The sequence below is a fragment of the Rhinolophus sinicus genome, chromosome X, assembly GCF_036562045.2.
Source record: "Rhinolophus sinicus isolate RSC01 chromosome X, ASM3656204v1, whole genome shotgun sequence".
Taxonomy (NCBI): Eukaryota; Metazoa; Chordata; class Mammalia; order Chiroptera; family Rhinolophidae; genus Rhinolophus; species Rhinolophus sinicus.
Window position 1 is genome coordinate 79,374,245 of NC_133768.1, and position 20,673 is coordinate 79,394,917.

Consider the following 20,673-nt stretch of genomic DNA (forward strand, 5'->3'; position numbering starts at 1 on the left):
TAAAGGAGTTGTAGTATATATACACAATGGAATACTATTCTGCCATAAGAAAAGATGAAATAGTACCATTTGCGACAACATGGATGGATCTTGAGATTATCATGCTGAGTGAACTAAGTCAGAAAAAGTCGAGCACCACATGATTTCACTGATATGTGTTATATAAAACTGAAAACAACGAAAAAACAAGACAAACAAATGAAGAAACAAAACTCATAGACACAGACAATAGCTTAGTGGTTACCAGAGGATAAGGGGGGCGGGGGTTGGTAGATAAGGGTAAAGAGGATCAAATATATGGTGCTAGAAAGAGAACTGACATTGTGTGGTAAACACTAAATGTGATATATAGATGATGTATTACAGAATTGTACACCTGAAATCTATGTAACTTTACTAACAATTGTCACCCCAATAAACTTTTTTTTAAAAATAGTCTTATTTTAAATGTGACATTTCTTGCATACCCAACTCTGTGGGTTAATTTCATACCAATTTCAATTATAATAAAATGTGTTAAGTTCCAAAAGAGAGAGACAAGTGCTTAGAAGCACCCAGGATAGGGACCTAACCTGATCTTGGGAGTAGTGGTGGTCAAGTAAGATTCGTTAGCGGACGTAGTACCTAAAGTATCTCCTAAATAAAGAGTAGGTTTTTGCCAAGGGGCGAGGGGAAATTGGGAGGGGGGAGGATTTCTCCTGAGTTGTAATTGATTAAGCAGAAGCAGGGAAGTGAGAATGCTTAATTAATTCAGGGATCTACCAGTGTTTACTTTGGCTGCAGAGTAAGATGTACATAGGCATGGTTTCTGAGCTATGTGAAAAAGTCTTTGTACTTAATCCTGAGGGTAATAAATGGTACTGATAGGAGGGAATAGTATAATGGAAACTGATAAAGCAGAAGAATTCAAGGAAAAAGTATTCAAAGGCTAAGTGCCTCACATGACTAAAAAGGGAAGATGTGGGGAAAAGTAAGACAAGAACTGAAATGTGCCTGTTGTACTTGGAAATAAGAAGTAATTGGTGACTTTGGTAAAGGCAGTTATATGTGTGGACCACTTTTTATTGAAGCTGGGTTGTATAGGTTATACAGGTCTTGGTTGTACAGGACAGGGTCAAGAAAATATGTCTTTTCCTTTGCTGACAAAAGAACTCATAGAGGGGAAGAGGTTGAAAACACCTCTTTTAACCTCTGAAAGGTTAAAAGGGATAATTTTGGAAAAGACAAGGGATAATTATACAAAGAGATCCCTGAAAAAGCAAGAGGATGGTATGGAATCTAAAACAAAGTTAAAGAGATTGAATTTGGACTGATGGAGGGCTAGTTTTTCCTCTGAAACAAAACAAAAGCATGAATGAAGATGCAAATTAATGTGTGTATAAAAGATGGTGAGGTGGGTGGATCAGAGGCATACCTGATGGCTTTTATTTTCAATGTGAAATAGAAAGCAAAGTTACCTTCTGAGAATAAATATGTAATAGCTGAGTAGGAGGCTTAAAAACAGAGGAGAAAGTCTGTAACAGCCACCAAAGAGCATGTAAAAGAGCAAAGGGAAATCCAGACGAATCTGAATAAGCACATGTAAAAGGATGAGCTGGTTAGCGCCTATTCATTTGTCAAATATTAGCTCAAATGTCACTTGCTCAGAGAAGCTGAAGCGAAACCTCTGTTACATGCTTTTAGAGCACTGACGATCTTTCATGTAGACTTACAATTGTTTTAATCCTATATTAATTTGTAGGATTACCTGATGAATTTATACTCCATTAGACAATAAACTCAGTGAGGCCAGAGATAATATTTACTTTGCTCACCATTGCATCATTTAAACCTTAGTTTCCCATCTTTAAAATGTGAAGAATATTAAACATTCTCTACATGACTAGGATGTGGACATAGTTAGGCTAGCATCAAACTAGAACTTGAAATATAAGAAAGCAGGAATTTCAAATTGTTCACTGTTGTATCCCTAGTGCCTAGCACAGTGCATGATACATAGTAGATGCTCAATACATAGTAGATGCTCACAGTAGATGCCTGGATGAATGAAACCAATACAGCAGGGCACCAATTCTCTTGACTTCCATTCCAGTGTTCTTCCCAATCTACCATAACTACCCATACAGATGTTCAACATGTTATAGTTATTATAATAAGGGCCTGTGCATATGCATTATTATCCCTGCTTTACTCAAAAAAAGTGAAGCTTGGAAAGGTGAAGTATCTCATGCAATTTAAATAGCTGGGATGTGATGGAATCAGAATTAAATTCCAGGTCTTCCTGGTTCCACAATCTGAGCTCTTTCTCCAATTCCATGATGCCTGTTAGGGTATTAATTCATAAAATATTTAATGCATAAATGCTCTTAGGGGTATGTGCATTTGAAAGTCCTCTCAACCTGCCTGCTGTCAAAGACAAACAAAAGAAACAAAGTAATGATTTTAGCGGTAAAAGCTCAGGCAAAGTGACAAGTCAACGACTATAATATTTGTAGGCAGCCACCTGTCAGCTGCCTCCCAAATCATAAGTTGCTTGCCAACTTATTCTATGACCATGTACATTACCTGTCTCCAGCAAAAGTCTTGATCCCACAGGGAACGGAAGACATAATTCCAAAGAGCTTATCTTCTCAGTATGGCCTAAGCATGAGAGTAGAAGCAGCATGGAATAATGGAAAAAGCATGACCATTGCAGCTACACAGATCTGGGCAAGACACTTTAGCTCTCTGTACCTCAATTTTCTTATCTAAAAAAATTAAGGCAATGATACTTGGGGTTTAGGAAATGATTAAATGGGATAGTACATATAAAATGTCTGCAGCATAGTGGGCACATAACTCAATTGTTATTAGTTGCCTACTGCTTCTCCCATATCCAGAATACACCACCTATCAATTCTTTGAAGACTCTCTGAAAAATACATCAAAAGGAGCAAGCAATGCACCATACTCCCCACTCCAGTCAAGATGTCAGAGTAAATAAACACTGTGCTCACCTTCTTTCAGGACCACATCCACTACAACTACACTGCAGAGCAACCATCACTGGAAATCACTTGAAGTCTAGCTGAACCAAAGCACTACAACTACATACATAAGAAGACCTAGAGATTGGTAGGAGGAGCAGAGACACAGAATGGGCTGGTTGCACACCTGCGTGTGACCATTAAAAATAGGGAGGGTGGACTTCCGGAAAAATGGCGGAGTGAGGTGAGCCTCTGTAAAGCTCCCCTGGAATTTACAACAAATCGAACAACAAAAACTCCACAAAGGACTCCCTGCACAGCAGACAGGCAACACGAAGAGGCCCACTACCGACTGAAATCACCTACAGGTGGGAGATTCGCGCGAGTGGAGGGAGGAGGAAAGGGAGAAGCGCGCGGAGACGGAGCTGCGCGAGCGCAGGACGCAGACCTAGCTCAGTGCGCCGAGCTCGCTGCTTCCCGGAACTACCGCAGCTGCAGGAGATCGGACTGCTAGGGCTCCGCCAGGGCTCCACAGGGCTGAGGGGGCAGCATATAACACGGCTGAACCCAACGCTCACGGCAGAGACCTCGGAGAAAAGACTGAGGGAAAAAGGCTGAAAACGGTGGTTTAAGCCCGCACTGCCGAGCAGAGAACGGAGCCTTAGGCACTGAGACTAGCCGCCCCCTCCCTCCCCTCCCAGAGCTCGCCCCGCCCCACCTGCCCGGTGCTAGAAGCGAAACAGTAGCAGTGTCAGATCAAAACAACAGAAAATTTGCTGTTTTGAGAACTGTGGGCCGCAAACACAAATTCACAGCCCAACTAGTTCCAGCAAAGGGGAGAGAGCTGTGGAAGCAGGACCGGCTGTGGTGGTGGTCGCCGCCATTGCTCTGGGCCACCTCTCACAACTCACCCCGCCCCTGACCCCACCTATCTGGGCGGATCTCTGCAGGAGTAAACAGAACTGCTGAAATATACGGGCTCTGAATCAGGAGCTGGAAGAGCTTTGGAACATCAAAAGCTCTCCGCATACCCACCGGGACACTGCGCCCTGTGACCTAGACGAACTATTAACAGAGGAGAAGCCCGTCTCCCAGGGAATCCCCCCATTGTGTGAGAAGTTGGAATAGTGCAGAGAAAACATAGCACTACTGTGTGGGAGAAGAAAAATAAGTTGCAGTTGGAGAAATAATAAAACATTCTACCAACAAGTACTGGCAAACAAAAGAAAGACCGCTTTCTATCAACCTGTTGCAGAAGTCACTCCTGTAGATGTCTAGGAAGAGAAATAGTAAACCAGTAATCGCCATGAATAACCAAGGCAACAAGATAGCTCAGAAAGAAAGTGAAAAATCTCCAGAGAAGGGACTTAAAGATACAGAAATATGTGACTTAAGTGACAGAGAATTCAAGATTGCAGTTCTGAAAAACTCAATGAGATACAAGAAAACACAGATAGGCAGTTAAAGGAACTCAGAAACTCAATCAAAGAACAGCATGAGCATTTTACGAAAGAGATTGAAATCTTAAAAAAGAACCAAATAGAATTTCTGGAGATTAAGAACTCAATAGAAGAAATTAAGAATGAAATAACCAGCTTAGGTAGTAGAGTTGACCAGATGGAGCAAAGAATCAGTGACATCGAAGATAGAAACCTGGAAATGACACAAATAGAAGAAGAAAGAGACTTGAGACTTAAAAGAAATGAAAGAACTCTACAAGAACTTTCTGACTCCATCAGAAAGAGCAATATAAGAATAATGGGCATACCAGAAGGAGAAGAAAGAGAGAAGGGAACAGAGAATATATTCAAACAAATTGTCGATGAGAACTTCCCAAATTTGTGGACAGAACTGGACCCTCGAATCCAAGAAGCAAATAGAACACCTAGTTACCTCAATCCCAACAGGCCTTCTCCAAGGCACATTGTATTGAAGCTGTCTAAAATCAACGACAAAGAAAGAATCCTCAAGGCAGCCAGGGAAAAGAAGTCGGTAACTTACAAAGGAAAGCCCATTAGATTATCATCAGATTTTTCAGCAGAAACTCTACAAGCCAGGAGGAGTGGAACCAAATATTCAAACTATTGAAAGAGAGAAACCATGAGCCAAGAATAATATATCCAGCAAAGATATCCTTTAGATATGAAGGAGGAATAAAGACCTTTCCAGACATACAGAAGCTGAGGAATTTTCTAATACACGACCTGCACTACAAGAAATACTAAAGGAGGCTATTCGACCACCATCAACAGGGACAATTTGTGGCAACCACAACTCAAAAAGGGGAGAGTAAAGGCCTGAACGGAATATGGGAATGGAGAAAGTAAGCGTGCTGAAGAAAATGGAATACTCTAAATATCAAACTTTCTTTTACATAAACTTAAGGGTAACCATTCAAAATATATCCAGAACTGAAATATATACTGTAATAAAAGAAGAAACAGAGGGAAACCTCATAGAATACCACCACACAGAAATAATAGACAACAACAAAAAGGCAAAGAAACAATGGAGACACAGCCTTACCAGAAAATTAAGATAGAATGACAGGAAATCCTCACATATCAATAATCACCCTAAACTTAAATGGACTGAACTCACCAATAAAAAGGCACAGAGAAGCAGATTGCATCAAAAAACTAAACCCAATCATATGCTGTCTCCAAGAGACACATCTCAGCTACAAGGACAAGCATAGATTCAGAGAGAAAGCGTGGAAATTGACACTCCAAGCAAATGGTACCCAGAGAAAATCAGGTGTAGCCATACTGATATCAGATGAAACAGACTTCAGGGTGAAAAACATAACAAGAGACAAAGATGGACACTTCATAATGGTGAAGGGACTGTACAACAAGAAGACATAACAGTCATCAATATTTATGCCCCCAATCAGGGAGCACCGAAATACACCAAGCAACTACTAACAGAACTAAAGGGAGAAATTGACCAAAACACAATTATACTAGGGGACTTAAATACATCATTGACAGCTATGGATAGATCATCCAAACAGAAAATAAATAACGAAATAGTAGCCCTAAATGACACATTAGATGAAATGGACATAATTGACATTTATAGAGCACTTCATCCTAAAACATCAGACTATACATTCTTTTCTAGTGTACATGGAACATTCTCAAGGATAGACCATATATTGGGACATAAAATCAGTCTCAACAAATTTAAGAAGATTGAAATCATACCATGCATATTCTCTGATCACAAGGCTTTGAAATTGGATATCAACTGTAAAAAGAAAGCGGGGAAAACACAAATACATGGAGATTAAACAACATACTTTTAAAGAAGGACTGGGTCAAAGAAGAAATTAGAGGAGAGATCAAAAGATACATAGAAACAAATGACAATGAAAATACGTCCTACCAAAATTTTTGGGATGCAGCGAAAGCAGTTTTAAGAGGGAAATTTATCTCATTACAGGCCTATCTCAAGAAACAAAAAAACTCCCAAATAAATAACCTCATGTTACACCTTAAAGAACTAGAAAAAGAAGAACAAGTAAAACCCAAGGTCAGCAGAAGAAAGCAAATAACAAAAATTAGAGCAGAACTAAATGAAATAGAGAACAAAAAGACAATAGAAAAAATGAATGTGACAAAGAGCTGGTTCTTTGAAAAGATTAACAAAATTGACAAACCCTTGGCTAGACTTACTAAGATAAAAAGAGAGAAGACACTGATTAACAAAATCAGAAACGTAAAAGGGAAGTTATCACGGACACCACAGAAATACAAAGGATCATCCAAGAATACTATGAAGGACTATATGCCACCAAATTCAACAACCTAGAAGAAATGGACAAGTTCTTAGAAACATATAGCCTTCCAAGGCTGAACCATGAAGAACTGGAAAATCTAAACAGACCGATCACCAGTAACGAAATTGAATCAGTCATCCAAAACCTTCCCAAAAGCAAAAGTCCGGGACCAGATGGCTTCACTAGTGAATTCTACCAAACCTTCAAAGAGGATCTAATACCAATTCTGCACAAACTCTTCCAAAAATTGAAGAAGAGACAGTACTCCCTAACTCATTTTATGAGGCCAACATTACCCTGATACCAAAACCTGGTAAGGACAGCACAAAAAAGAAAACTACAGACCAATATCTCTAATGAATACCGATGCAAAAATCCTAAATAAAATTCTAGCAAATCGAATACAACAATGCATTAAAAGATTATTCATCACGACCAAGTGGGGTTCATCCCGGGGCACAAGGATGGTTCAACATACAAATCCATCAATGTGATACATCACATAAACAAAATAAAGGACAAAAATCATATGATTATATCAATTGATGCAGAAAAAGCATTTGACAAGATACAACATCCATTTATGATTAAAACACTTAATAAAATGGGTATAGAAGGAAAATACCTTAACATAATAAAGGCCATATATGACAAGCCCTCTGCTAATCTCATAATTAATGGAGAAAAACTGAAGCCCTTTGCTCTACGTTCAGGAACACGACAGGGATGTCCCCTATCACCTCTGCTTTTCAACATAGTGTTGGAAGTCCTTGCCAGAGCAATCAGGCAAGAGAAAGAAATAAAAGGCATCCAAATTGGGAATGAAGAAGTTAAATTATCACTCTTTGCAGATGACATGATGCTATATATAGAAAACCCTAAAGACTCCACCAAAAAGCTATTAGAAACAATCAACGAATACAGTAAAGTTGCCGGCTACAAAATCAACGCACAAAAGTCCATTGCCTTCCTATATACTAACAATGAAATCTCAGAAAAAGAAATACAAAAACAATTCCTTTTGCAATTGCAGCAAAAAGAATAAAATACCTAGGAATAAACTTAACCAAGGATGTGAAAGACCTATATGCTGAAAACTATAAGACATTTTTGAAAGAAATTGAAGAAGACACAAAGAAATGGAAAGACATTCCGTGCTCATGGATTGGAAGAATCAACATAGTTAAAATGGCCATATTACCCAAAGCAATATACAGATTCAATGCAATCCCCATCAAAATCCCAATGGCATATATTAAAGAAATAGAACACAAAATCATCAGATTTGTTTGGAACCACAAAAGACCCCGAATAGCCAAAACAATCTTAAGAAAAAGAACAATAATGGAGGTATCACACTTCCTGACTTTGGCTTGTACTACAGGGCTACAATAATCAAAACAGCATGGTATTGGCAGAAAAACAGACACATAGACCAATGGAATAGAATTGAGAACCCAGAAATAAAACCACATAAATATGGACAGATAATTTTTGACAAAGAAGCTAAAAACATACAATGGAGCAAAGACAGCCTCTTCAATAAATGGTGCTGGGAGAATTGGATAGCCACGTGCAAAAGAATGAAACTGGACTGCTATTTGTCACCATGTACCAAAGTTAATTCAAAATGGATCAAAGACTTAAGCATAAGACCTGACACAATAAACTGCATAGAAGAAAACATAGGTACTAAACTTATGGACCTTGGGTTCAAAGAGCATTTTATGAACTTGACTCCAAAGGCAATGGAAGTAAAAGCTAAAATAAACGAATGGGACTATATGAAACTTAAAAGCTTCTGCACAGCAAAAGAAACCATTGACAAAATAAAGAGGCCACCAACTGAATGGGAGAAGATTTTTGCAAACAGTGCCTCCGATAAGGGGCTAGTATCCAGAATATACAAGGAACTCATGCAACTCAACAACAACAAAACAAACAACCCAATTGAAAAATGGGCAGAGGACTTGAAGAGACATTTCTCCAAAGAGGACATACAAATGGCAAATAGACATATGAAAAAATGCTCAACATCACTAATCATCAGAGAAATGCAAATCAAAACCACAATGAGATATCACCTCACCCCAGTCAGAATGGCTATCATCAACAAGACAAATAATAACAAATGTTGGAGAGGCTGTGGAGAAAAGGAACCCTCATACACTGTTGGTGGGAATGCAGACTGGTGCAGCCGTTATGGAAGGCAGTGTGGAGGTTTCTCAAAGAATTACGAATAGAATTGCCATATGACCCAGCAATCCCTCTCCTGGGTATCTACCCAAAAATCTGAAAACATTTAGAGATAAAGACACGTGTGCTCCAATGTTCATTGCAGCTTTGTTTACGGTGGCCAAGACATGGAAACAACCAAAATGTCCTTCGATAGATGAATGGATAAAGAAGTTGTGGTATATATACACAATGGAATACTATTCGCAGTAAGAAAAGATGATATAGGAACATTTGTGACAACATGGATGGATCTTGAGAGAGTAATGCTGAGCGAAACAAGTCAGACAGAAAAAGCAGAGAACCATGTGATTTCACTGATATGTGGTATATAAACCAAAAACAACAAAAGAACAAGACAAACAAATGAGAAACAGAAACTCATAGACACAGACAATAGTTTAGTGGTTGCCAGAGGGTAAGGGGGGGGTGGGGGTGGGAGATGAGGGTAAGGGGGATCGAATATATGGTGATGGAAGGAGAACTGATTCTGGGTGATGAACACACAATGGGATTTATAGATGATGTAATACAGAATTGTACACCTGAAATCTATGTAATTTTACTAACAATTGTCACCCCAATAAATTTAATAAAATAAAATTAAAAAAAAAAATAGGGAGGGTTCTCTTGGCTAGAAAGTTCCCCCCCCCTCTTCCTCGAGCAAGGGGTCCCAGCCCTACAGCAGGCTCCCCAGCCCAGGGTATCAGTGCTGGGAGAGAAGTCCCCATTACATCTGGTTGTGAAAACCAGTGGAGATTATGGCTCCAGTCCCAGGGGCTCCTCTTAAAAAGACCATGCATGGACTTACTCGCTGATGGACTCACTCACTCTGATCTCCAGTGTTGGGGCAGTGGCTCGAAAGGTGACAGGGACTTAAGGGGAGAAACTAAATTGTATGGCTTCAGGATGAGGGCTGGCAGGGCAGCTTTCTCCCGTACCGTGGAGCTGGCAGAAGCCATTGTTTCTTTGTTAAGCCCTCCCCACTCCCTGGGTTCAGACACAGGCAGATACCACATCTGAGTCTCCATCAACCTAGCTGTCACCTTTTTCTGCCCCACCCTAGTGATTCCCAGAGACCCCAACACACCAAACTTTTGGGCACACCCAAGCCACTTTCAGTGGCTTTTCCACACAAACAACTTGTCTTAGCCCACACTCCAGAAATTAATAAAATCCTTCAAATGTTCACAAAACCCAAACAAGCAATATCTGGCTTCAGCATGTCCCATACATCTTGTTGAGCAACCTTAAACCTGGCACTAGTGACAGCCAGGCTCAGTTTGCAGATTGGACTCATGAGACACCTGTAAACCCAGTGAGGGTGGCAAACATCTGCAAATTGCTTTGCAGCTCATTCCAGGTGGCCCCAGGCAGAGCACAGGCTACAGCTAAACTTGGCCTGCAGTGAGTTCTCTCTCAGGAGGCCCCAGGGCTGGCACACCTAGTGGCCAGCTTCCAACCAAGCCACAGCATCATGCTGTCACGTCCAAGGATGACACAACCAAAGGGCAGACTAGGCAGGCACCGGAGCACCACTAAGTGAGTTCTGCTTCTTAAGGGCAGCCCCTGAATGACAGCTCCTCCAATGTAGTCACAGCCAGTCCTCACAACCAATCGGCCGGAGGGTCAATCCCTCCCACTGAGATACCAGCAGCAATCAAGTTTCAACTACAAGAGGAGGACAAACACAACCCACACAAAAAACACAACTGGAACACCAAGCTCAGGTAGCCAGGGAGACTGAACCACAGGGCACCACAGGACACCTACTACAAAAGGCCACTGTACTAAGACCAGGACACATAGCATCCCTACCTAGTACATAGAAACAAACACAGGGAGGCAGCCAAAATGTGGAGGTAAAGAAATATGTCCCAAATGAAAAAAAAGAACAAAGATCCAGAAAATAAAGTAAAACAAAACTAAACAAAATGGAGACAAGCAATCTACCAGATACAGAGTTCCAAACACTGGTTATAAGGATGCTCAATGATCTCAAGGAGAACTTCAACACAGAGAAAGGAAACATAAAAACTGAAATAGAAAACATTAAAAAGAACCAGTCAGAAATAAAGAATACAATAATGGAAATGAAGAATACATTAGGGGCCAGCCTGGTGGCTCAGGCGGTTAGAGCTCCATTCTCCTAACTCCGAAGGCTGCCGGTTCGATTCTGACATGGGCCAGTGGGCTCTCAACCACAAGGTTGTCAGTTCAATTCCTCGACTCCCACAAGGGATGGTGGGAAGCACCCCCTGCAACTAAGATTGAACACGGCACCTTGAGCTGAGCTGCCTCCCGGATGGCTCAGTTGGTTGGAGCGCGGGCTCTCATCCACAAGGTTGCCAGTTCAATTCCTCGAGTCCCACAAGGGATGGTGAGCAGCGCCCCCTGCAACTAAGATTGAACACAGCATCTTGAGCTGAGCTGCCGCTGAGCTCCCAGATGGCTCAGTTGGTTGGAGAACGTCCTCTCAACCACAAGGTTGCTGGTTCAACTCCCGCAAGGGATGGTGGCCTGCGCCCCCTGCAACTAGCAATGGCAACTGGACCTGGAGCTAAGTTGCACCCTTCACAACTAAGACTGAAAGGACAACAGCTTGAAGCTGAACGGCACCCTCCACAACTAAGATTGAAAGGACAACAACTTGAAGCTGATCGACACCCTCCACAACTAAGACTGAAAGGACAACAACTTGACTTGGAAAAAAGTCCTGGAAGTACACGCTGTTCCCCAATAAAGTCCTATTCCCCTTCCCCAATAATAAAAAAAAAAATCTTTAAAAAGAAAAAAAAAGAATACATTAGAGGGAATCAACAGTAGATTAGATGAAGCAAACCAGCAATTTACAAGACAAGGTAGTAGAAAACACCCAACCAGAACAGCAAAAAGAAAAAAAATGCAAAAAATAAAAAATAAAAAAGGACAGTTAAAGAGGTGCCTGGGACAACATCAAGCATACCAATGTTTGCATAATAGGAGTACCAGAAGGAGGAGACAGAGAGAAAGGAATTGAAAACCTATTTGGAGCAATAATGATGAAAAACTTCCCTAACCTGGAGAAGGAAATAGACATACACTCTCAGAAAGTGCAGAGAGTCCCAAAAAAGATGAACCCAAAGAGGTCCACACCAAGACACATCATAATTAAAATACCAAAGGTTAAACACAAAAAGAGAATCTTTTTTTTTTTAAAGAGATTGTTTCTCTTTCTTTTTCTTTTCTTTCTTTTTCTTTTCTTTTCTTTTTCTTTTCTTTTTTTTTTTATAAATTGCATTAGAGAATACTGGGGAACAGTGTGTCTCTCCAGGGCCCATCAGCTCCAAGTCATTGGACCTCAATATAGTTGTGTAGGGTGCAGCTCAGGGGACCATGTGGGAATCGAACCGGCAACCCTGTCATTCAAAGTTCATGCTCTAACCAACTGAACTATCCGGCCACCCCAAAAAGAGAATCTTAAAAGCAGCAACAGAAAAGCAGTTATTTACCTACAAAGGACCTCCCATAAGACTATCAGCTGATTTCTCAAGAGAAACTCTCTGCAGGTCAGAAGGGATTGACAGGAAATATTCAAAGTGATGGAAAGCAAGTACCTACAAGACCTACAACCAAGATGACTCCATCCAGCAAAGCTATCATTTAGAATTGAAGGACAGATAATGAGCTTCCTAGACAAGAAAAAGCTAAAGGAGTTCATCATTACCAAACCAGTATTACAAGAAATCTTAAAGGGAAAATATTAGTGAACAGAATTCAACAATACATTAAGAAGATCATAAACCATGATCAAGTGGGATTCATTCCTGGTATGCAAGGGAGGTTCAACATCCGCAAATCAATTAATGTGGTACACCACATTAACAAAATGAAAAATAAAAATCATGATTATATCAACAGATGCAGTAAAAGCATTTGACAAAATCCAGCAGCCATTTATGATAAAAACTCTTAAGAAAGTGGGAATAGAGGGACCATATCTCAACATAATAAAGGCTGCATACGACAAACCCACAACTAACATCATACTCAATGGGGAAAAGCTAAAACCATTCCCCTTAAGATCAGGAACACTTTCTCCACTTCCATTCAATATAGTGCTGGAAGTTCTAGCCACAGCAATCGGACAAGAAAAAGAAATAAAAGGCATCCAAATTGGTAAGGAGGAAGTAAAATTGTCATTATATGCAAATGACATGATACTATATATAGAGAACCCTAAAGACTCCACCAAAAAAATATTAGAACTGATCAATGAATTAAGTAAAGTAGCAGGATACAAAATTAATATTCAGAAATTAGTTGCATTTGTATACACCAATAATAAAATATCAGGAAAAGAAATTAAGAAAACAATCCCATTTACAATTGCTTCAAAGACTATAACCTGGGAATAAATTTAACCAAAGAAGTAGAAGATCTGTACTCAGAAAATTATGACACTGAAGAGAGAAATTAAAGAAGATACAAATAGATGGAAAAATATACCATGCTCATGGATACGAAGAACTAACATCGTTAAAATGTCCATACCGCCTAAGACAATATACAGATTCAACGCAATTCCTATCAAACTACCAAGGACATTTTTCACAGAAATAGAACACAGAATCCTAAAATTTATATGGAATCATAAAAGACCCCAGATAGCCTCGGCAATCTTGAGAAATAAGAACAAAGTGAGAGGTATAACAACAATACCTGACATCAAATTATACTACAAGGCTACAGTAATCAAAACAGCATGGTACTGGCATAAAAACAGACACATACATCAATGGAACAGAATAGAGAGCCCAGAAATAAATCCATGCCTATATGGTCATTTAAACTACGACAATGGAAGGAAGAATTTACGGTGGAGTAAAGACAGCTTATTCAATAAATGGTGCTGGGAAACCAGGACAGACACATGCAAAAAAATGAAGCTGGACCACCTCCTTACACCATATACAAAAATAAATTCAAAATGGCTTAAAGACTTAAATGTAAGATGTGAAACCATAAAATTCCTATGAGACACTATAGGAAGAAACTTTACAGACATTACCTGGAGTAAAATTTTATTGATATATCCCCTCGGGCAAGGGAAGTAAGAGAAAAAAATAAACATATGGGATTACGTCAAACTAAAATGGTTCTTCACAGAAAAGGAAACATCAATAAAACAAAAAGGGACCCCACTGAATAGGAGAAGATATTTTACAATGATATATCCGATAAGGGGTTAATATTCAAAATTTATTAAAAACTCCAAATTAAAAAAAAAAAACACAATTAAAAAATAGGCAGAGGACATGAAGAGACATTTTTCTAAAAAAGACATACAGATGGGAAACAGACATAAGAAAAAATGCTCAACCTCACTAATCATTAGAGTAATGCAAATAAAAACCACAATGAGATACCACCTCACCCCAGTCAAAATGGCTATCATCAATAAATCAACAAACTACAAGTGCTGGTGAGGATGTGGAAAAACCTTGTGTACTGTTGGTGGGACTGCAGATTGGTGCAGCCGCTGTGGAAAACAGTATGGAGGAATCTCAAAAATCTGAAAATGGAACTACCTTATGATCCAGCAATTCCACTCCTAGGTATCTATCCGGAGAAATCCAAACCTCTAATAGAAAAAAATTTATGCATCCCTATGTTTATTGCAGCACTATACACAACAGCCAAGACATGGAAACAACCGAAATGCCCATCGGTAGATGACTGGATTAAGAAACTGGTACATTTATACAACAGAGTATTATGCAGCCATAAAGAAAAAGGAAATATTACCATTTGCAACAATATGGATGGACCTAGAGAACATTATGCTAAGTGAAATAAGTCAGACAGCGAAAGACAAATACCATATGATCTCACTTATATGTGGAATCTAAAGAAAAGAATAAATGTATGAACTAATCAGAAACAGTCTCAGAGACATAGAGGAAAAACTGAGGGTTGCTAGATGGGAGGGGGTTGGGGATAAGGGGGAAGGTGAGTGGGTTAGAAAGCACAGTCGGTAACCACAAGATTGCCACAGGGAAACAAAAGTCAGTTTGGGGAATGTAATCAATAATGTTGTAAAGATTTTGTAGGGTATCCGATGGACACTTGTCTCATTAGGGAGACCACCTCAGGGATGATGTAGATGCCTGATCACTGCACTGTACACCTGAAGATGAAGCTGAACAATAATGAATGTCAACTAAAAGTTTGTATATATATATATATATACATATACATATGTGTGTGTGTGTATGTATGTACTTACAAGAAGCGGAGTACAGCATTAGGAATAGAGACAGTGGAAATGTAATGGCTCTGTGCGATTTCAGAGGGATAGTGGATGGGGGGGGGTTCACACAGTGTGAGGGATATAAAAGATAAACGTCTAAGTATTACTTTGTCTTGTGCACCTGAAACTAAAAAAAAGTCAATTTGGGGAATGTAATCAATAATGTTGTAAAGATTTTGTAGGATATCTGATGGACACTTGTCCCATTAGGGAGACCACCTCAGGGATGATGTAGATGCCTGATCACTGTACTGTACACCTGAAGTTGAATGATAATGAATGTCAGGTATAATTTTATATATGTTTATATATAGTTACAACTATATACATACAGTTACAAGAAGCGGAGTACAGCATTAGGAATAGAGACAGTGGAAATGTAATGGCTGTGTGTGATTTCAGAGGGATAGTGGATGGGGGGAAGGGGCTTGTCACTGTGTGAGGCATATAAATGATAAATGTCTAACTATTACATTGTTTTGCGCACCTGAAACTAATTTTAAAAAAATGGAAACAAACAAATAGAAAAAAAGAGAAATGTTAGAGGAACTTCTTTAAGAAGAAGAAAACAAAGATAAAAAATATGAATGATAAAATGGCAATAACTATGTATCTATCAATAAGTACTTGCTTTTTTTTACTTTGATACTTTTCATTTTCTTTTTTTAATTTACTTTTTAATTAAAATTTATTGGGGTGACAATGGTTAGTAAAATTACATAGGTTTCAAGTGTACAATTGTGCAATACACCATCTATACAGCACATTATGTGTTCACCACCCAGAGTCAGTTCTCCTTCCATCACCAAATATTTGATCCCATTAACCCTCTTCTACTACCCCCATCCCCCTTTACTTTCTGGTCATCACTAAGCTATTGTCTATGTCTATGAGTTTTTCTTTCTTTATTTGTTTGTCTTGCTCCTTTGTTGCTTTCAATTTTATATCCTTCATATCAGTGAAGTGATATGGTCCTCGACTTTTTCTGTCTGATTTATTTCGCTTAGCATAATAATCTCATGATCCATCCATGTTGTCACCAATGGCACTATTTCATCTTTCTTATGGTAGAGTAGTATTCTATTGTGTATATATACCACATCTTCTTTATCCAATCATCTATCAACAAATACTTTCGATGTAAATGGATTAAATGTTCCTTTCAAAAGATAGAGTTGCTGAATGGATAAGAGAACAAGTCCCATATATATGCTGCCTACAAGAGACTCACTTCAGATCAAAAGGCACACACAGACTGAAAGTAAAGAGTTGGGAAAAAGATGTTTCATGAAAATGAAAACAAAAAACAGATGAGATAGCAATACTTATATGAGACAAAAGACATTAAAACAAAAGCTGTAACAAGAGACAAAGAAGGACCCAGTAATTCTACTTCTGTGTTCTGAAGAAACCCAAAATGCTACTTCAAGGGGATGTGTGCAACCTTGTTTACAAGACAAAGATGTGGAGGTAGCCGTAGATGGATAAAGAGTAGGTAGTATACATATACAGTGGAATATTGCTCAGCCATGGAAGGGAATGGGTTTTTGCCATGTGCGGCAGCATGGATGAACCTGGAGGGTATTGTGCTGACTGGAGTATGTGCATCTGGAGTATGTCTACAGATGCAATGTGATTTCCCCTATATGTGGAATCTAAAGAACAAAATAAACAAACAAATAAACAGAAACAAATTCATAGATACAGAGAACATTTTGACAGTTGCCAGATGGAAGGGTTTTGGGGGGTGAGTGAAAAAGGGGAAGGGATTAAGAAGTACAAATTGATTGTTACAAAGTAGTCAGGGGAATATAGGCTATAGCTTAAGAAATATAGTCAATAATATTATATGTATGGTGTCAGATGGGTACTAGATTTATTGGGGTGATAGATGGGAATGTGTTTGGGGGGCAGGGTGAAAAATGTGAAGGGATTAAGAAGTACAAGTTGGTAATTACAAAGTAGTTATGGGGATGTAAAGTAAAGCATAGGAAATATAGTAAACAATATGGTAATAACTACGTATAGTGCCAGTTACGGACTAGACTAGTCAGGGGGATCACTTCTCAAATTACATAAATGTCCAGCCACTATGCTGTACACCTGAAATTAATATAACATAATACTGAATGTCAAAATAAAGAGAAAAAATACCCTGAAAGCAGCTTTTCATTTACAGGTAAGATCTTAACACTAAAACAAAAAATAAAAATAATCTAATAGTTGTTCTGCCTCTCTTTTGTTTAATACTGCTGTTTAAATAATCACTTCTAATATTTATATTGCATTTCATAACATTAGGCAGAGTCAGGACATCTGACTTGTTTCACAGATGAAGAAATTAAGATGGAGAGGAGGTGGGATGTGCATCCCAAGGTCACAGCGCTCTATGAGGGAGGAGCTAGAACTGAAAACCAGGTCTCATAGTCCTTAGTTCATTCTTCTATAAGAATAATAACAATAACAGATCCATCAATATACTTAAGTCTCGAAGTCTCTAAAACGTTCTATATTTTAATAACATTTTGATTAAAAAACAGTCGATAAATCCTCTATTCACGTCCTGTTTTCATATACCCTTTTACATGTTAAAAAAAAAAGCTACTCTGGAAGCATCCAAAATGAGTGCAATGTGTAAAAGTGATATGTTTTTAAGTGTTAGATTTAAGTGTTAACTATGTATTCTTTCAGGGGAAAACAAGCATCCAATGTATAAGATGCTAGTTCATTTCACAGCAAAGGCAGTGAAAATTGGAATTACTATTTTAATAACCTTACTATATCTGTAACAATATACAAATAAGTGAAATCACCACATATAGAAGATATACATGTTCTATAAAGTCAGTCAAAACATCATATAAAGATAAATTGCATCATTAATTTTAGAGGAGCTCTATGGTTATTTCTGAGCTTAAGAGAGAAAAGTTACCGCAATGTGGAAGATTCTGATTCATAGAAAAAAAAAATCACATAGAGAATCTCAGAAAATCTCTTAACTCTAAAATGGAGCTTACCATTTCCTCTTACAAAACCTTGTAAGAGGTATGATTTTTTATAGAAAATAAAGGTTAGTAAGAAAACAATAAGAAACAAAAGCAATAGTGTTATTTTTGCTGATTATCCAGCACCTATGAATTAGCTTCATACAAAAAATGCAGTATTTTCCCAAATATATCAAATCAAAACAACTATTTTTTCCACAGAAAAATTTATGAGCCCATTTTTAAAAGGTGAAAAAAGTGGAACAATCATTATTCAAAACAAGTTACTTCTCATCCCCATACTATCTCCCCCAAATTTAAATTCCACACTTACTATATAAGTGAATAATGTGTCCAGTTATAATCAAATCTTCTGTAATACCGCTGAAATCTGTCTCAGTGAACAGCTTCTTAGCTTAATGGATTTTAAATGACCTTAGAACTGAAGTCTTTATGTAGGAGGAGCTCTGCTTTATCCACCAAATTTACTGACTTGTCAGGAGAAAATTTGCATTCAAAGCAGTTCAGCATTCAAAGCTGCATTTGTCAAAAGATTCAGAGGAAATCACAAAGTTCATCTTAGTGATTTTCTTTCCCTTTTAATTAGTTCTTGATAAGCATTTCAGTATGCCAATGTTATTTTACTACATGACTCACCACACTGGGAATTAACAGATAATCCAAAGGTAAGTGTGCGATTGCCAGGTCTATGTTGTTTCCTCGGAGTACACTATACATAGTACTTCACTGTTTTGAGTTTCAAATACCTTTAAGTATGAAAAGAATCATAAATGGACAAAGAATTTGGAAACCTGGATTCTACTCTAGCCTCTCCCTCCCACAATCAGCTAGGTGACCTTGGGCAATTTCTTTAACATCTTTGGGCTTCAGTTTAAAATAATTTATTGAAAACACCCCAGAAGTCATCTAATACAACCTTCAATTCCAAACAAAAACTGCCTTTTCATTTACTTTAAGGTTTCTCTGATTTCTAAAATCCGTGGTGCTGTAATTAAAATTCAGTGTCATACATCTTTTTCTCCCATTGAAAGCTTACCAAATATTTTTTACATAACCAAACAAGATTTTATTTCAGCCCAGATATAATTAAATAAAATAACTCAGATCACCATCAAATTGTCCTTCATCCTTCAAGTCTCCACAGAGTTTTTATCCACCCCTCATTTAATCTCCATGCCCAGGAGCTATGCAAAGTCATAAGAAGCCAGACTACTTTGAGGCTTTTCTAAAGTAGATGAAATGATGTCAGTGATTTATTCCAAAACTGGAATGAATTTAGATCTGATCCAGTCTACACACTACCTAATGATCTAAAGGATAAAAAGTATCTTCCTTGTTTTGGAACACAGGTTCAAACTTGGTAACTTCTCTCAGATACCAAAGATATAGTTTACACAACATATGTGAATAAACAAATAAAAAGCAAGGAGTGTGAATGAAGAGGGGATTGTGGATACAGTCTTCTCTTCATTACTAACTTTATGTTTTATCTTAAGAGCTTTTTTGTTTTTTATTCATTTGCATAGTTAATGCTTCACCCTAAATTGAAGTTGGAAGGTAGGAAGAAACTGAAAATTGTTTAGGAGTTTAGTATCTGTTTTTCAGATGTCAGCTAGTTTGGCTCTTTCACAATCATCTTTGTCAGAAATCAATTATCAGGCCTATGTGAGGTATTTAATAATCAGAATTTGCTGACATGATGGTAAAAAAGGAGACCTAGATTTAAACGTTTCCTTTTCCTGTGATTGCAATTCCAATTAACTAATTTATCTTCTATTAAAAGAAAAAAAAACTCTCCAAGAAGTTTTCTTCAAGCTTCCTGTTTCCTCCAAAATTTCTGGCCCTTGCAAATATTTCATTATATTATACATTATAGTAAAATAGAAAAGTATAACTCGAAGAAATATAATTATAATATCTTGAAATGGTACATTTATTTGTAAACAGGCAAACCATAAGTAAATATAGTTAATAAAATGCATTTAGAAACAATAATGTACCATACCTCAGATGTTAAAGTTGATTAAGTATGAACTTCCACACTGATTTGATAGCTTAATCAGTGAAAGGATAGGCTGAACTTTGCTTCTTGGTGTGAAGATAAAGACACTAAAAAGATAACTCATTTTAATATACTAAAAGTCCTATTTGATCATTTTCCAGTGACATCAATAGAAGTTGCCAATAATACTTGTGTGCTTGTACCTTATACTTATTACTCTGCCCCAGATACAAGGCATGTTGCAACTCCTAAGAAAAAGAAAATTGGGGAATAAACCTGATTGGTGCAGAGAAAGGAGGCTGGATGAGACTAGTTGGAGTAGTCCTTCCCTAGCTGGAAGCTGGTCTACACCAAAATCAAGAAAAGGTGTAAACCCACATATAAAGCAG

The 20,673-nt window shown here is 38.1% G+C and overlaps 1 protein-coding gene across 1 annotated transcript in view; it reads right to left on the reverse strand.

Moving 5' to 3' along the window:
• Positions 1–18,691, reverse strand: part of IL13RA2 (interleukin 13 receptor subunit alpha 2) — a 69,178-nt gene extending 50,487 nt beyond the window's left edge. The window contains exon 1 of the mRNA XM_019718095.2: positions 18,596–18,691. The gene's annotated coding sequence lies outside the window, so the exon portion shown is untranslated. The remainder of the gene's footprint in view (positions 1–18,595) is intronic.
• Between the last annotated feature and the right edge of the window lie 1,982 nt (positions 18,692–20,673).